An 18,903-nucleotide genomic window follows, 5' to 3' on the forward strand; every position below is an offset into this window, starting at 1 on the left:
GCACAAAATTGCCTCTCTTCAATACTTGCTTGGGGTGGTGGAAGGGTAAATCTCTTACTTATCTGGAGGCAAAACAGCTGCTAAAGAGCTGCTGAACAGCTACTGAACAGCAGAAAGTTTATAGTGATGCTTGTCTTGTCACCATCTCAGTCCTCAGTTACCGGGTTTGGAAAGAAATCTTCAGTAAGAGCAGACAGACTCATGATTATTTTTTTTCTACTCTTCAATTGAAGGAGAAAGTAACAGTGAGATTGAAGGAAACCTTTTGGTTTCTGTGCTTACCACAGAATGGCTCAACCCTTGGTCAGAGCTAAATGTGCTCTGAGGCCATTGCCAGAGCAGAGGAAAAGTGTTTTTTTCACATTCAGGTGTGAAGTTTTTGTCCTTTTTCTCTGGATTTGTGTACCAGCTACCATTTTTTGAGGATTTTCAGATCTGAGAGAACACTTACTTCACTAATTTTAGTTCATCTCAGGAGTAACTTGACTTTTATCATGTCTTACTTTTAATGAGTTTAGGGTTATTTTTATAGGTCAGTTTTGCTGGTATACTCAATTTTTATTATTATGGAGTACCATAAAATGTGGGTAAGACCTTCAGACTGCACCAAAACCTAACAGTTTTGAAAATGAAAGATGTCTAAGGGTGGTGTCTGGTTCCTTGGTTCTCCTAAGCTGCTTCTTAGCTCCCAAGGCAGAAGCCATTTGTGTATCAAAATAACACATTATTTGGAGGAACATCTCAGGCTGTGAGGGATGGAAAAGGAGGTTCTGGGCATGTTTACACAGATTTGGTGGTGGTTAGAGCAGGGGTGGCAGTGCCACTTTTTCTCCCTGATTGACTGCTACCACTTCTGCAAGGATGCAGAAACTGTTGCCTGAATTTATTTATAGTCCTTCATAAAACCAATTACCCAAATGTCACAAAATGTGTTATTATTAGTGCATTTCCTCCTGTATTAGCATGCCCTGAGTTCTTGCCTTGTCAGGGCAGTAGAAAGCTCGTGGCCTTTTACCAGCATTGGCACAAATCACATTTACTGGGCTGTGCTAGAGCTGAAGTAACATTTCTTCAAACTCTCAGCCCTGCAGGCCTGAACAAAGTGTTTTTGCAGGAGCTGAGAGGCTGCCAAGGAAAGATGAATTACTGATCCTCGAGGGAAACGTGCTCCACACTGATCTGGCTGCTGCATAGTAACTGGGATGGCAGGGTGGTGGATGGATCAGGAGAAAATGGATTGCATGCACAGAGGTGTTCGTGGGCCAGGACAAATCCTGGCTCGCCCCTTTTGTGCTGGGGAAGAATTGTGTCTTTTCCATGTTTCTGAAGTGCCCCAGGCCTTGCAAACGGGAGAGGTGATTGGGCTGGAGCATTCCCCTGTGTGCTGGTAAATATTGTCCCCAAATGTGGAAATATATCCTCTGAGAGAAGGCAGGTTACAACCACCCCTCCCCCACCAGGTTCGGGAAAAAATAAATTTTCCTCAAAGGAAAGTGAAAGAGATTAAAACTATTTATTTAACAAACACACAGGAAAAGGAAAATAATGTTAAATAATAAAACCTCTCGATTTGCTGAGAGAAACCTGGGAAAATTTCAGAGTCCTTCCATAGATCTCTCTCTCTCCCCCTCCTTGGAGCTGGGACAGGGTGGTGGGCCCACCTCCAGGGCCAAGGCCTCGGTGGAAAGTCCTCCCAATGTATTCTGATGTTGAAACCGTCCAGCAGAGAAGAAGGGAAAAATTGGAGTCCCAGGAAAACAAAGTTCAGCTCTCCGAAGGAAAAGGAGCTGAAAACTGGCCAAAAGCTGGCTGGAAAGAAAGCAAGCTGGGTGCTTCCTCCCCTCCTCTTGCCACAGCTGAACACAGAGCTGTCTCTATCTCCGTGTCCTTGAAAACATGAAAACAAACTGCAAACTGCTTCGAAGTGTTTGCTCGGTTTCTTCTCTCCCCCCTCTCAGGCTCAGTTTAAAGGCACAGGAAGGCACAAAATTAATTTCTGGGCATAGAACAGCGATATGGGATACACATCATAAAGTGACCCCAAGACACCCTGAGAGGCTCAGCCTGGAGAATGGATGGCACAAGAGGACCTACGAGCAGATTCCCAGTAGTACAAGGAGGTCTGTATCAATCTCTGACTCTTCCAAGGATGTGATAGTGGATGCTGTGGTTCTCCTGTTGCAGGCTTCAGGCTGTTGCGTGACTGCCACTGCTCCCCTGAGTCCCTAGTGGATGTTCTGCATTTGGGACCTTCAGGATGAAATTCTGGACACCCATGTCCAACTTCTCCACATTCACCCAGAAGGCAAGCACACAGCTCCATGAATCCCCCTGCTGCAGGTGGTCCACTGCTGGCTTTTGGGAGGTCCTTTGCTGGTGCTGAGATTTATACCTTGGCAAGGTTGGCCTGTGGGTGTTCTCAGCTTGGCAGAGAGCCTTGGTGGAGGCAACAGGGAGCCAAACTGCTTCCCAGAGGGGACAGAGTGTCCCAGAAACCAGGACTGGATCCTAACAGACTTATTTTCTGCCTCTGCTACTGGCCTTTTGGGTGATCTTGTGCAAGTTCCTTCATCTTTCTGTGCCTCAGTTTCCCTAGCCTGTAAAATGGTGATAGTAATTCAAAGTCAGGCTGGATGGGGCTCTGAGCAACCTGGTCTAGTTGCAAATGTCTCTGCTTATTGCAGGGGATTGGACTAGATGGCCCTAAACCAACCCAAAACCCTGTTCTATGATTCTGTAATAATGAGGTGCTCCTCCCTTGCCCAAAATAATAATCCCAAACTCATTTGGGACCTGCTGGTAGAAATAAATACTCAATGCTGCAGTTACACAGGACCTGAGCTCTTATTTGTTGGGGCAATTTTGTCAATATGTAACTTTTAATTTGTTCTGGGGACTGCAGAATAAACTGCCTCATTACAGTAATGCAAACAATTTTCAGGTTTTGCAGAAGAACATTTCCTAACTCTCTCAATCTGACCCTTACGAAACAGGAGTCATTCTACTACTTGGAGAAATTAATTGTGCTATACAGTATCGGTATCTTTCCACCTCCGTACTTCCATGAAACTTTAGGATTGGTTTTGTTAGGTAGTGCTGCTGATGCCTCAGCAATTTCCAATGAATATCTGACTATAAATTGCTGAGATGCTTTCTCAATTCTCAGTGAGTTAAAAAATGATTTAGGATAGGCTTTATTCATTCCCCTTACTGGAAAATAATAATTTCATGCAGGGCAGGACCCTTATTTTCCATAAAGAAATGCAGGAATTTTTTTTTTCTTTTTTTTTTTTTTTTTTGGTGTTGCAGTTTTGTTTTATTTAAAAGTTTTACACTGAACAAATTACCAGCATCTGCTGTGCACATGAGAATGTGCAATTAATTATCTCTTCTGCGCTTTTGAAAACTTGCTCTAAGGAGGTTTGGAGGAAGCAACAAGAGCCAGTGAGGATTCACCTTCCTCCTGATCTGGTTTGGATGCTAGTACCGTTTTCAGGAGGTTCTTCCAGTCAAGAGATGCTGTTGGAGGGGCTGTAAGGACAATAAAGCAACACCCAGATGTGTCTTAGAGGGGCAGACAAATAGAATCACGGAATGGGACAGGTTGAAAGAGATCACAGAGGATCATCTGGTCCAACCTCCCTGCTTGAGCAGGTTCATCCTCTAACACATTGCACAGGATTGCGTCCAGACATTTCTTGAATATTTTTTGAATATTTCAGTGAGGGAGACTCCACGACCTCTCTGGGCAACCTGTTCTTCCTCATGTTCAGGTGGAACTTCCTGCGTTCCAGTCTCTGCCTGTTGCCTCTCATCCTGTTGCTCAGCATCACCAAGTAGAGCCTGGCTCCATCCCCTCGGCACCCACAGAAGATGTATGCAAAATGCATCCATGCAAATGTTCTGGGGCAGAGCCATGCGAGGGGTAACACCAGGCTGGATCTCTCAGGTGGTGCAAGACCTTGGCCAGGGATCCAGATCTGCTTTCTGCTGCATGGCTGAGTGTCAGCCAGGGGCTGGCAGCTGCGGGCTCAGGGCTTGAGGTGGCAGCGCAGTAAAGGGCCTGGCTACACTGGGGCTGAAAGCAGGAGTGAAAATCAGGGCAAGCCATGAGCTGTCATCTCCTGCCACGCCCACTGCTGCTCGAGGGGCTGGCAATCCCCTTCCAGCAGAGCCAGTGTCACTCCATCCCCATTTTTTTTCAGCCCCGTGCAGATAGGCAGAGAGGGCAGGTTGCTGCTGTTTCCTGCCTGCATCCTTCTGGCTTACTCCCTACCTGTCATCTTCAGCCTTGCTTTTCAAAGAGTGCATTTTTCATTCCTTTTGTTGGCTACAAATGCTGGTAACTGAGGCTGGTAACCTCCCTGACAGGCTGCAGAAGCTTCAGATATTTAATTGGCTGCTCCACCCCAGGATAAATAAACCCTCAGCATCCCAGCCTGAGGAGTTAAATGTTCAGGGAATTGGATCACTTGATCTTTTTGCTTAGAAGTTTTTCTGCTTCTCCTGGATAAGCCAGACATGCTGACAGTTGGCAGAAATCTTACAGACTTTTCCTCTTACAGAGGAAAGCTGGAGTTGAAATGTTTTTTTCTGATTGATTCTGGAGACTATCAGATGAAGAAGTTGTTGAAAAATGGCAGTGTGGTTCAAGCTCTCTGACATTGGCTTTTCTTTCTGAACACATCCTTCTCAGCACAACTGCGCTTCCAATTTGTGGACAGAAATTACTTTTCAGTCAGGACTGCTGGAAAACACAATCCAACAGGAATTCACAACCTTTCTACCTCTTGCTCTTCCCTCTCTGCTCCTTTTTGGCTCCATGTCACTCCTGAGCAGCTGCAGCAGGAGAGATGGGATCATGAATCACTGCCTTGGGGAAAATGTAGGTGTTCCTCCCATGTTGTTCAGGAAGGAAGTTGAGTAATGCCATATGCAGGTGTTAAGTGCAGATGTGTTTGAAGAGCGAACCCCCAGCCAGCTGTAGGCTGGACCTAGCAGAAATCTTCTTGGAGGCAGAAGTTTGACAGTGCTGTATTGATTTCACATTATTTAATTCTCATCTTAATAAAAAGATTTGGCCTTTGGACAATGGTGTTTTTAATTCTGCTCAAAGCAGAAGGTGTCAGGGTGTCAGCTGAGATGGGTTTGAAAGCATTGCTCCTCTCAGGCCTAGGGGCGTTTTTTCCAAGAGCTCCAAGAGGAAGGTGGATGGTTTGCAATTCCTTTTTGTTCTGAAGTGAGACACTGAAGTGAAAAACATCTTCATCGTATTAATTGCAAATAAATGATTAGTAATGATAAAAGTTTCCTGCTTAATTAGATTTCAAAATAAAAAGTGTGTAGGGATGATCACAAGCCTAAGGTGCCACTTCTGTTAAAGCAGGCATCCCATAACTCAGAAACTTTTTCACTTTGTAAAGCGGAGGAAGAGGAAGCTTTTCTGTCCCTCCCACCTCCTTTAATTATTACCTGAACCAGCATTAGCCCATAGAAAATGGACCCATACTGATGAATGGGGAATGAGATTTTGTTCTGCCTCTGGCTGTCATGCAACATTCATCCTTTTGAGGGACTTCTGCAAGCTTCATGCACTAATGCTCACATTTCATCGGCACAAACCTGAACATTTTCTGCAGGACAGAGCCCTTCAGGGCTCTGGCCCATGTTGCTCTGGGGAACCTGGTATGCTGGGGTCGCTGCTGAGGTAAAATAAGTGCTTTATGCTGTTATTCAAGTGCTCATTATACCTTGGACCCCTTGGATTTCTCTTGATAAAATAGTTCATATAACTTTCAGGTTATTTAGCTCTTTTTATTATCGCTTTAAAATATGAAATAAAAGTCTCCTTTCAAAGAGAAGGATGGATGCACTTGCATAAAGAAAAGGTGAAATGAAACATCTGAATCACTCTGAGCTACCCAGTTCTACTGAACAAATTTCCTGCAATTTGTGATTCATGTCAGTACCTTCAAAACTGTGTTATTTCCATCAAATTTATGATGTGTCCTTTTTCCTTCCTGCTCCTAATGAATTACATTCTCACTGCAAATTGGATCATCCAGCCTCCCACTGGCAGGTCAGGGATGTTTGTGTGGGTGGGGACCTTCCACAGCTAAAGGAAGGCATGGGTTGTTCTGCTCTTGCAGCTCTCCATGTAGCCCTGAGCTCCTTCTGGCTTTCCTCCCACAGCTGAGTGACTGCTCCACACTCTTGCACCTTCCCTTGCCCCTCTTGCTAATGTCTCATCCCTTGTGGAACCCCCTCCAGCCCTGTGGTTTCTGTCCCTGTGCCATGTTTCCAACTGGGTGCTGCTTCAGCTTTTTGCCCCGCTCACTTTCAGAGTGGTGCATCCTACCTGACAAGCAGAGAACAACGTGACTTCTCTTGAGCTTGCCATAAGGAAGAGTCCAAAACCCAAGCCATAAATGGGAATTTTGATCTCCTTCCACTGGGGAAAATAGGGCAGTAACAATAACGCTCAGAAGTGAGCTTTTCCTCCTGCAGAGCTAATCAGGAAAGGCCCAAGGCTGGAGAAGAAAGGGAAAGATGGGGGCAGACAAAAAAGCTGCTCATCTCTGTTTTTCAGCACCAAACTCATTTTTGCAGGAGCCCCTTTGCTGTGCAGTCATCTGCAAAGGTAAAAGAGGCCTTTTTCCATTTTATATTAGATATGGACTGTTGCGGTGGTTCAGCTTCCTGCGCTGGTTTAGGAAGCCAGAGCCTTCCCGGAGAGCGCTGCGGGGCCGCTCCCGGGACAGCGGCTGCTCCGCTCTCCCGCAGCCCTTTCGGGCTGCCCCGCGCTCCGGCTCCGGCTCGCTGGGCTCCGCAACACGGTGACAACAAAGGAGGCACAAGGGTCCCAGCACAGCGGCCTCAGAGGAAGATTTATTTGCATGATGAAGAGCCTGTTCCCAAAGGCACACAGCCCATACGGTCAGGGAGCCGGGGATTTTGTCAGGGCGCAGGGGCCGTACATGGGCGGAGTTGGGGTACTGGAACCAATAGGGAGAACCCGAGGGTATGGCCAGGATTAGGGGCAGGGAAGGCGGGGCAATGTAGGAATGCGGACAATTTAGTAAGAAAAGCAGTGAGGAAATGCAGCGCTACAATGGACCTTCAGTTAAAAAAAACCCCACCCAAATCCTGGGTGTTTTATAGCCTGAGCTATCCAGGGTTTTGAGTCATAAACTCACCTCCCACAGCTGGCTGTGTTCCTGCCTTCGCGCACACGGCATTACCCACCCTCACGCTGTCCAGCGTGTGTGTGGCACCGAAACAGCAGCTGTACACGATGTGCTGCTTCTCGTCTCTGGAGGTTGAAATCTTAGCAGCTCCACGTGCCAAGGGTTGGGGTGTGGTTTTGATATTCCCCGTGGATGGGGATCAGCGTCCCCGATCTGTGCCATTATGGTTATTGCCCAAGCTGCAGTTATGCAGATCTACTTTGCCCCATCTCCCTGCCCTCCAGGGAGCTGTGGGTCCCTCCAACCCTGGACTGCAGGGGATGGATTCAAGCGTGCTAGGGTGCTCCTGAGCAGCTCAGCCACCCCTGATTTCTTCCTGCCAATGTTCAAAAGCTGGATTTCATTTCAACATCCCAGGAATTGGTTTCGACTCATTTCCTGCAAAAGCCAGCAGCACGCTGGGCTGAACGCTCAGGGAAGGCCAATTTAAGCACGGCTACTCCACAGAAAGCCAGTTGTGAGCGATCTGTTCAATTTCAGGATTCACAGTGTGTGCTGGCCAGGGAAGTGGCAGGGATCAGGGAGCAGAAGCCAGGCACTGAGCTGCACGTGAGGAGGGTGTTTGCAGCAGACGGTGCTGAAGGAGCTGGCTACAGAAGCATGCATCACTGAAGGTGTTTGAAGATAATTTGGGATGGTGACGCCTTCCCAGTGCTATTTCCCTCTTGCAAGGGATAAATCCTCTTGAGAGAGAGGATTTTTATCAAGGGAAGAGTTTTCAGAAAGTGACTTCATTATAGAGTCATAGAACAGTTTGGATTGGAAGGCACCTTTAAAGACCACCAATCCCAACACCCCTGCAGTGAGCAGGGACATCTTCACTGAGACCAGGTTGCTCAGAGCCCTGTCCAGCTTGAACATGAATGTTTCCAGGGACAGGGCACCTACAACCTCTACCTGTTCCAGTGTTTCACCATTCTCGTCATAAGAAATTCTTTCTAATCTAAGTTGACCCTGCTTCAGTTTAAAGCCATTATGTGCCCTGTGATATTACCAGCCTCAGGTGGCTTGTCCTCTGCCCTCCCTGCCTGTGAGAGCACCAGGAGCATGGCTTTGGGGCTCTGTTTTGCCACTGTGGGTGGTGTCAGCTCTTCTATGCTGTGGTGCAGAGGTGCACAGTGTGGGAAAGTTCTCCAGCTCCTCTTCTCTCTGGTTTTGTTGAGCATTATCTTCCTTCTTTTCTGGTTTCCTGGCTTCATGAAAGTCAAGCCTTTTTTCTGAGCAGTGGTGTACAGCTCACCTTTGCTGCAGGGTGTAACACCCTGGACCGTGCAGAAGATGATTACATGCCTGTGATGTGCTTAGCAGAAGCTGTCTCAATTTTATGAGAAGAGTTTATTCAACTCATCAGTCACAACCATAATTACCAATACTACAAATCCATTTGACAGCAGCTTGTTCACCAGCTCACCAGTTTTGTGTCCCTGGTGCAGCCTCTTTACTTCTTAAATTATCAATGAGAGAGAAACTGTGTTCTGATGTGGTTTCAGCTGCAGTAACAATAAGCAAATATTTCTTCTTCTTCCTCTTTCTGCACAGAGCTGCCAGTCCAGCTCTTGACCTGTATCGATCACCCTCTAGGAACCCAAGCACAGGCAGAGAGAAGAGCACAGACACAAAAAAAATGAGGGAAAAACCAGGAGAGCGGTGAGGTTAACATGCTGCACAAGATCAGAGGATTATTCATACTGGTGGAGACCTCTGGAGGTGTGTACTTCAGAATGGGTCAATTATGAATTCAAACCAGGGTACTGTGCACTTTCTCCTGAGGGGACTTGAAGCTCTCCATGAACAGAAATTTTACCAGCTCTCTGGACAAGCCATTCCAGTGCTTCACTATCCTTATAATAAAATATTTTTCCTTAAATCCAGTTAGCTTCTATAATTTCAGCTCATTTCTGTTGCTTCCATGGACCAGGATGAAGTGGGGCTCTGCCTCCTCAGCAGCCTCCTGGTGGGTACGGCGGATATGGTGTTTGTCTCTGGGCCAGGGTCACTATTTTGCCACTGAATTTTGGTGTACTCCTGGTCACATCACCTCCCTGTGTTGACATTTCTCATCTCTAATGATGTCACGATGATGACACTTCATACAATATTCAGAGTTCCATGCACAGTTTGCCTGAAAGGTTTTCAGAGCAGGAAATGTCTCTTGTAGCTTCACAACAACCTCCAGCCACTCCAGACCCTGGAGTAACATCCACAGTAGCTAATTGTGTCTAGAAATGTTTAGCTTTCCTTCATTCAAAGTAAATCCCCAGCAAAAGAGATAATTTCAAGATTGTTACATGTATTTCCACATGTTGTTCTTTTTACAACACACATATTACCCTACTCAATAGATCATTGTAAGTTGAACAATTTATGTGGCCACAGGGGCCCACTTTCTCCCAGAGGTATAATATCTCCTTTTGACTTAAACAGCAGGAAGGTGGTGACCACCTAACTGGAGGTCCAGGGAGCTGACAATATTTCCTGCCTGTCTGAAGAAGGTTTCACATGACTTTCTTGCATGCCAGCTATGCTGCCCCAAAGCTGGTCAAAAATTTCCTGCTTGCCTTTCCCACAGAAAGTGTTGTTTGGGTTTTCTTTTCCTATTGGAAACTGTCATAATGAAAATTGCCCAAAAATGGAGCATGTTGGTGAAATTAGAATCTTGATTTGATTTTTGTAGGATATATGGAAATACAATTATTTGGGGAAACTGCCAGACAGTGACATGGGAGCTGTCCTTTGGAGAATACATCTAATTTCCCTCATGAGTCAGACTCTCTTGTTGTATCATTTCTAATGGGAAACCACTGGCAAAAAAATATGTATTTTGAAGTCCTAATTAGTGCAATTCTCTCCTCACTAACTAACAACAAACCCCTTCAACAGAACAGAGTAAACAAATAACATTTCTTCAGAAAAGTGGATCTTGACAAAAGTCCTAAACCATTTAATGAGAAATTCAAGTCTTGACAGTCTAGATGAAAAAATAGATGAAAAAACCCACTCTGCTCAATTATATTCTGAAAGTTTTGTGTCAATTTGCTGAAACCTTAGGAATAAAGACTCTCAAGAGGGGCAGTTCTGAAGGAAAAAAAAATCAGTTTCTTTGCGAGTATTGAGAAATACTCTGCAATCTGCTCAAATGATCAAATATTTGTATCAAATCAATTATGAACGATGTAGAGATCCCAGCTTATTTCCCATGTCATTTCACTTCATTTGAACCAAGAAATAAGTTTATGAAAAGGATGATCAGCACACCACTGGGGAAGAGGACAAGAAACGAAACCTCATTCACTGCATTAAGCCTTTGGAACAAATTACTCAAACAATCTAGAAGTTTTTATAAAGAGAGGAGCATATTTCACTCTGGGGGTAACTGAAACACCTAATACAGCTGTATGAGGAAGAAGTGCACTGAAACTTGGAAATGCTAAAGACAAGAAAAGGTTGGAGGGAGAGGATGATTTGCTTCTCTGTTGTATTCCATTGAAATCTTTCAGATAAGTTAAAAAAACTTTCCTAGGCAGCAACTTAACATTCACTGGAAAACCAGTAGGTCCAGGTGCTGAAAGGAAAATTATCCCTTCCAGTGTTCATACTCCCACCTGTCAAGAACATACCTGACAGGACTCCTCCTGGCAAACTCTTCAGTGCCCACAATTACAGAGGAGGACAAAGAAAGACCCTCTGGAAATTTAAGCACAGCTTTTCATTCCTCTCCTTTTCCACCTTCCTGTGCCTTTCATGACCAGGTAGATCAGTGCTGCGCAGGTGGCCATTAATATTGGCCCTGGGTACCAGCAGCAGGTAAATCACAAAGGGCAGGGCTGGCAGGAATTCACAAGATCACGTCTTGCTACCTTTCCTCTGGGCAGCATCAGCAAAATTTGCACAGGTAAATTTGAAAAATCATCCCAACAGATTTCTTCCCTAGCAGTATTCCAGCATGGGAATTTTTTTGTCTCTTTTGGTTGGGCTGGACTGAACCAAATCTCCAGAGAATGAATCACCCCCCAGACCCATGGCTATAGGGAGGGAGAGATTACCCCTGACAATGAAAAGGCCGTAAGCCAAGGGATCTCTCCAGGCTCTTGAGGACAGGCTGAGGAGAGAAACTGTTGCTGCCAGAGACACCATCTTCCCTTGGGGGAATGATTTACCATTGGAGATACTATGCAGGGTTTCTTGAGGAAGGTGGAAGTGCTGGAGAACAGGACAGAGAGAAGGGGAGAAAGGTGAGGGATGGGGAGGGTGTGATTACAGTTTTCCCTCTTCTCGCAGTGCTTTGTGGAGATACCAGACTGGTTTCCACTTGGTGCTGTGCCCTGATGGATAAGGAGCCCTTCAGCTTAATCCAGGAAGGTGGTACAGGAGAATAAAAATCATCTCCTTTAGCAGCCCAGATCTCTGGAGGTGGGAACTGCCAATAGAGACAGCTCACCCTGACCTGGGGCTGCCACTGCAGCTCCTGGCTGTTCTGCTTCCTGTGCACTGGGCACATGGAAATGGAGAGTAAATGAGTGTTGCTGCTGAATTGAAGGGCTCCCTGATTCAATGAGGAGACGTAGCCCAGGTAATAGAGAAGAGATTTATGCCTTGCCAAAGCAGGCAGGAAGGAAATAATTCTGCTAGGCACAGATCGCTCCTTCCATCTACTACTACTGCTGCAAGGCACCCTGGAAGAGATTCAGGTGCTTCAGAATGAAGCAAAGCTTCTCTCTACTGCCAGGGTTACTTTAGCAGCAGGTAGAAATGCTTCCTTTGCAACATTTATTTTCTCAGGTAATTTTCCTACAAATCCCTGAGGCCGCACTAATGTTCCCTTTTATGCTCAGCTAAGCAGCTGATTGATCCTTGCTGGAGCTCTCCCTATATGGACAGCCACAGGGGTCAGAGCAGCACCCAATAACACAGAAAAATCAGCTCTGTGAGACACTCAGCTCTCTACAGCCAGGAAATTTCTTTTCCCAGCTACTCTGCCTGAAACCCCATCACTCTGACAGCAAAAAGATGGTGCCTTGTTCCCTCTAAATTAGGAGCCCTGAAAGAGGAGAAGATTCGGAATCTCTCCTTAAGCACCCTTCTTCTTCCCTCTGTGCTCTGGACAGTCACAGCAAAGTGTGTCCATCATCCCCTGGTTCCCAGTGGCTGATGATGGGATGGCACTCATTTCAACACTGCTGTATGTTCGTAAGTCAGAAAACATCTCCTGGCCAATGGCAGCATTTGTGGCCATTCCTAGCATTTATGTGTGCATCACTGTGTTAATGGAGCAGTGCACAGTTGTGAAAGCAGACGGCCTGTTAAAAAGAATGGGAATACTTCATTCAGGCAGTCAGGGAGAAGTGACTCAACAGCACGACTGAACAGCCTTTGGGAATGCACAGTTTTAAAAGAGATTTTCTTCATGGGACACAGCAGAACTGCCCTGGACAGTGCGCAATCTCGCAATCTTCAGTGGGATTTTTCAGCAGTGCCTCGGGTTTGCCAGAAGGACATTTCTTATCCTTAATGACCTGTACTGCTAAATTATTTAGGTGTCTTTGACAGTCTCCCCACTAATCCTAATGAAGGCCAAATCAGGGTCTTTAATAAGCACAATGCTGCAGCCGGCACCATTTGGGTCCTTGGTAGAAGCTGTGCTGCTCGGATGATGGGAGCTGATTAAATCTGTATAGCTCAACTATGCAGAGATAACTGTCCTGAATGTTCCCATTTTTCCTTCTGTCAAAAAAGAAAAAGACCTATATGGGGAATATCCATCAAGGAAGGACAAAAACTGGATGCCTGACTGCAAGAAGGCAATTTTTACAGCAAATCCCACTGGTTTAGTAGTATTTTGTACCAACATGAGTTAGGGGCAATGTTTATCAGCAGGGGCTGCAGGTTTAGCATTTCAGATTGCATCCTTTAATTCCCCTTAATTATTGTCCCTTAAGGTCCAGCACACACTTGTATTATTCACCCGCAGTGTTTGCACCTGGAGGAAGATTAGACTGGGAGGTAGGGAATAAAATTTTGGGTTCAAGCACAAGGGGAAATTACATGTGCTCTGAAGAGTGGAGCACTTCTGCCCCTCAGTTCTCAGCAGAGAACATTCTAGGAAAAAAAAAGCAGGACGTACTCCATCAAGCTCTCCTGCAAAATACTGACTCTGCAACCTAGATGTTGTTGTGCCTGCTAAAACTGCTCACTGGTGTTGACTGTGTTATCACCTACCTCTTCTGCTGCTCCTGGAGGAATAGCTGAGTTCCTTAGTTGGCAAAATCAATAAAAAGAATCATCATGGGAATCTGTGCAATTCTCTCCTAAACGATCCCACAGTTCCTGAAGGAGGTCAAGCACAGATCAGCAGGCTGTATGTACAGGAGGAAGGGAGCAGAAACCAGGTTATTTTCTGTCAGCACTTCCAGAATGCAGCATCTCACAGTGCATTCCATCTGTGGCTAAATAGGAAACCTTCCAGACAGCAGATTTTGCCATCAGAAATTGCCATGTTTCTTGACAGCAAATTCTTTTATGAGAATATGATGGGTTTGATTATACTTTTAGTGGGGAAAAAAATTGCTGTGAATCATTTTGGATCTGCCTTTTTTTTTAAAAACAATGCAGTGTATGCATGCTGCACTTTCTGGCCTTAAATGTCCTTTGTTTTGGCCTGAGAAGGAAAAACTTCATTTTCATGGTGGTGTATTTTAATCCTGCTCAATCTGCCACACGTTACGGAGCAGTTTCATTTTAACATCTGTGGAGAAGTCAACAATTAGCTTAAACGAGAAATTAATTCAGAACTTTCTGTGTCATGAAAGTTAAATTCAGACTTTCACTCCAAAAAATGGAATGAAAAAAAGGATTTCTACAGATTTGGGCTTTCTTCCCAGCAGGGTGCTCCCAGCTTCCAATTGGCAGCTTTCTTTGGGGTGGGTTGAGGATGGTTGTGCTCTGCAAGCATCGTGGCCTACTCATTCTTGTATCTGTTGGGGGCTGGAAGTGCTGATGGTGTTCTTGAGAGTCACTCTCAGGCACCACACGGTGGTCACAATTTTCTCAAAAATCACCTTTTTTTTTCCTCTCGCTGCTTGGTGTGACAGCCAACATGTGCATGTTTGGGTTCAAAAAGTGCTCAGGCAATTTGGAAGAAGAAAAGTTAATTGTGGGCTATGAAACATAGAGGTGCTCTTCTCCAAGAGCCAAACTCTCTGGAGCTGTCAGGGGGTGGCTTGGGAACAGGGAGTCTGGTTTGCAAGGGGGTTACTGTCCGGGGGGGGGTGACTAAGGGACCTTCCACGGTCTCTCAAGCCCCTGGGAAGTACCCTCTTAGGAAGGAAACTTCTAAAACTGGGGTAGGAGGAGACAAAATGGTGGGAGAAAAGTGGGATCTGAAGAGGAGACAGCTGGCTAAATTTTCATGTTGCCACTTGAAATTCCAGTCACTTTGCTGCTGATTCTTCCGTCCATCATCAAAGCAGAATGAGAGCAGAGAACCATGAAGAGTAAATTTATTTTATTGATCTTTCTCTTTTTTTCTTTTTTCATTTTTTTTTAATCCCATATATAGGCGTGACCTGTAATAAGAAGCTGTCAGGCACCTGCTTTGACTCCCAGTGGTAGATGAGAGCAGCTTTCTTCCGATTATATGGATGCTGTTTGGATTGCTCCGTGCTAAGACATCCCAGGAGGAGAAGACCTGTTCCTTTCCTAAGGTATCCATTTGGAGACCTGAACCTCAGCCAGATGTGTGTCATCTTAATAAAACTCTCACCAGGCTTGCGTTGCTCTGTCTTCCAAGCCCAGAACTCAGCTCTAGTGTTTTAGTGAGTAGATTTTTAGGTTGGTTTCCTATGGAATAAGAATTAGCTCATGATGGTGTTTTTGTGGACTGGCACAAGCAGAGCTTCATGTCTCAGACCTGTAACTCTGAGCCTCACTTCAGCAGAATTTGACAGAACAATAGGGAGCTCCAAGGTGTCAGGATAAAGGAGAGCAAAGAAAATTCTTTACTGTGAGAGTGGTGAGCCACTGGAACAGATTGCCCAGATAACTTACAGATGCTTCATCCCTGGAAGTGGTTAAGACCAGGGTGGATGGAGCTGTGAGCAACCTGATCTAGTGCAAGGTGTCCCTGTCCATGGTGATGATCTTTGAGGTCCCTTCCAGTCCAGGCCATTCTGTGATTCTATGATCAACCAGTGATAAAAAATTACTCATCTCTCAGGTGCAGAAAGAGATTCTCTAGGTGTTCACAATCTGGGGAGATTTTGAGACAGAGATGGATTGCCTTTCTGGTCCTTTGTGCTTAGCTGTAGCTTGCTCCAGGTATGGTGTCCTGCCCTCCCTTGGAGAAGAGTGTTGGAGAGCATGAGCAGGGAAGAGCCAAGCAATAGCATTACTGAGTGGTAACACATAAATGCTGCACAAGGAGGTCATTTGGTGCCTTGATTACATTTTGTAATTACCTCCAGGAGGGACCATGTCATTTGCTAAGAGGCTATTAAATTCAACTGAGAAAGACATGCTAGTGGATTTTTTTTTTTTTTTGGTCTTTTCCCATCTGTTAAAGTTTATTTCATACCTTCACTGGTTTTAAAACATCTATCAGTAGTCTGTTCAAATACTGGACTTGGCCCTGCAGCGCAGGACTCAGCAGGTACCAGCTGGAAAGTAAAATATTATTGATGGACAGGGAAGGGAATTGCAGCATGAAGTCTGTTTCCATTGCCCCGTAGGTACAGGAGCACCTCTCTGCGCAGGGAGGGAATCAGTCCTGGGATGAACCTTGTGGATGTGTTCATGAGCTGATGTCTGCTCTACTCCCAACAGTCTAAGGTGGACTCAGGACTCAGAAACAACAGAAGTGAACTAGAAGACTAAACATACCTAAAAGTCTGGCCAAAAAGGTATCAAATTATGTGTTATGTGTTCTCTGGGTGATTATTTTCATTAGGTGATTATTACTCAAACTGCTAGTAAAGCAGTGTTTGGAATACAAATCTATTGGTCTATTGATGCCACGACACTCCTGATCAAATTAAAACTCAGTGACAAGTCCTGAATTATTTTCCCCCAAAAAGGTTCCATCATGTCCCTATTCCTCCCAGTGTCTGTTTTCCAAATTTAGCAACATCACTTGAATTATTGAAAACCGAATTATTTCATGTCTCTCACTTCTCTTACAGGAGCATGATGGCTATTGACAATGGGCCATCAATCTTGTTCTAAAAAGAGCTGTCAGTATCACCCAGGAGAAAGAATGATTCAAGGACTTCCAGCAAAAGATGAAAAAAAACACTAAAGAAAGACTAAGTGAAACCTTTCCTTAATGAAAGCCTCAAGTTGTAACCAGAAGCTGTGTGCTTTCAGAATTCCTCACCCAGGCATTGTTCTGGTTGTCTCCAGATAAAAGAAGTTGCTACATCTTGGATTCATGATGTAATTTAATTGGTGTCCAGATGGATTTGTGAACAGTGTTTTAGAGCCTGCATTTGAATAAGCATTTTCATCTCACCTGCAAGTGCTTCAGACAAAGTGCAAATGCAATGAATAATAATGTCATTGGCTTTTGATCACCCCGTGCCATAGAAACTCATGAATTAAGTGTTCAGTGGACGTCAGAACAGATGAAGGGAGCTAAACTCTGCCAGGGGTTCCTCTGGGGTGTAGTGATTTTTAGGTGTTTAAAAGCTATTAAAATAATTTCCCCATTTTACTTTTAGCACTGATTTTTATGGAGAAAAGTAGCCAGCATGGGGAGAAGAGACAGGATATGGCTGCCAGAAAAACAGAAAAAAAAAATGCTTGGGAGACCTAGGACTGCAGATTGGTTTTCTGGGGGAAGAAGTGCTGCCCACCAGAGCTCCTGCCAGGGCTTCAGCGGGCCCTCAGGGGTTTTGCTGCACCCTTTGCCCCACAGGGTGTACCAGGCTCATTTTTTCCCTTCCCAAATCTGGCTGGATATATCCTGGTACCTGCTGTGCAGAGGCAAACACCTGCCTTTGCTTGCAAGTGAGACATCCGTGAAGAAAAAGGAAAAACTAAGTATGGGAAGCTCTGGTGTCAGAGACAGACCAGATTTGAGGTTTGAAAGTTTCGAGCAGGGTGGAGGTGGGGGAGCAGCTCTGGTTCCTAACCTGTCCCACAGAGCATGGGAACCATGGTCAGAGAGCAAAAACAGGAGACGCCAGATAACAAATTAAGGAATCCTGGTTTGGTTTTTTTCTCCTTAAAAATCACAGCCAATTCTGTGCTATAGGATCTGAATGAAACCACGTATTTTTCTAGCTCCTACTGTGCTTCTGACATATTTAAGAGTCAAAGCTAGACAGATGAGGAGCCTGGGTATTGGGAAGCCCAGGGCTGGACTCAGGTCTGGAAGAAACTTTATCTGAAGACAGATTGTCAAACAGCTGCTTCCTAGATTTACTGCTGTTGGCTTTCTTCTCCTGCAAAGCCCTGATGGCAGCCACTGTTTGAAGTTTGCTTGCTAAAACACACACACACACAAATATGCATATATGAAGGCATCACATCTCCTTGCCCTTGGCTTATTTTTTGTACTTTCATTGCAGGAATGTTCTCAAAAGCATCAGTTAATTACCCTTCCTCCTTCCCAGGTGGCTGCTTTTGGACAAGGCTCATTGAAACAGAGCCAGGGTGAATTGAAGTCAATCTGCACACAGGGGAAAAGTCCCACTTCACTAATCCATGTGGCACAACTCCAGCAGAGACATTCATCTCAGTTTCTTGTCTCTCTGGGGAAAGAATGAGTTACAGATTCTGGAAAGAGCCTGGACCACTGAATTTTTAAAATCCACTTGCTTTTACTGTAGCACTGTCAAGCTTGTGAGTTCAAGAGCAGCAGACAATTCCCCAAACTTGTAAGATGGGCACAAAGCTCGTTGTCTTGTAGAAGGTGATAAATGGGCGTTCCTCTTATTTTTTGCCCTCTGGGTTCTGAGGCTGAAAATGCAGCTCTGCCCTCAGCACAGATCAGCTGGCATGAACAGAAAAGGGATCATTGCTGCAGAATGAATTGATGATTAGGAAGGATTTTGGGCATATGCAGATGTGATTTATGCTTATTGTGGTCTCTGAGTACTATGAGTTAAAGAGCAAATGCTCTCTAACGTTGAAATCCTTCCACAAGAACCCTGGTACAACTCTCAGCACGGCCCGTTACAATGTCCAGTCCAGGGATGAGGGAAGGAAGGCTTTTCCAAAGGCTATTTCCAAAGGTAACAAGTTCCTTCTCTCACCTGTCTGTGGCTGAAGATGTGTCATGAAAGGACAGAACTGGACAAAGGTCTGAGCCACTGAATTAAAGAGGGACAGCAGAGATTCAAACAGACAATAGAGAAATGGGGCTTGGAATAATCTTGCTCTGACTCAGAAAGCTCTGGCTGTGACTGGGTTTGGACACCAGGTGCACTGGGTTGATATTGTTGTAGGTGTAACCAGGATGTGTTTGTGCATTGTAAAAATCTCGTAAGAACATCCAAGGAAGGTGTATGTATAGGTGTGACCTTTAACATTTTTTAACAGTAATCCTAAACCCCTGGTGATTCTAAGTGAGTTGAAGCATGTTGAGAACTTGTATTGTGCACACAAGGTAGTGATGGTCAGTGGTCAGTCTTGCTCTGACCAGTCAGATCATTAGAGATCC

At 45.1% G+C, this 18,903-nt stretch overlaps 1 long non-coding RNA gene across 1 annotated transcript; it reads left to right on the plus strand.

The window, feature by feature from the left end:
- Positions 1-1,863: 1,863 nt before the first annotated feature.
- LOC109143776 lies at positions 1,864-16,134 on the plus strand. The gene is made up of 3 exons (XR_002044135.3): positions 1,864-2,120; positions 14,803-14,947; positions 15,971-16,134. It is a non-coding gene; the product is annotated as an uncharacterized LOC109143776 (long non-coding RNA).
- Positions 16,135-18,903: the final 2,769 nt, after the last annotated feature.

The sequence above is a fragment of the Corvus cornix genome, chromosome 3 (genome assembly GCF_000738735.6).
Source record: "Corvus cornix cornix isolate S_Up_H32 chromosome 3, ASM73873v5, whole genome shotgun sequence".
Classification (NCBI taxonomy): domain Eukaryota; kingdom Metazoa; phylum Chordata; class Aves; order Passeriformes; family Corvidae; genus Corvus; species Corvus cornix.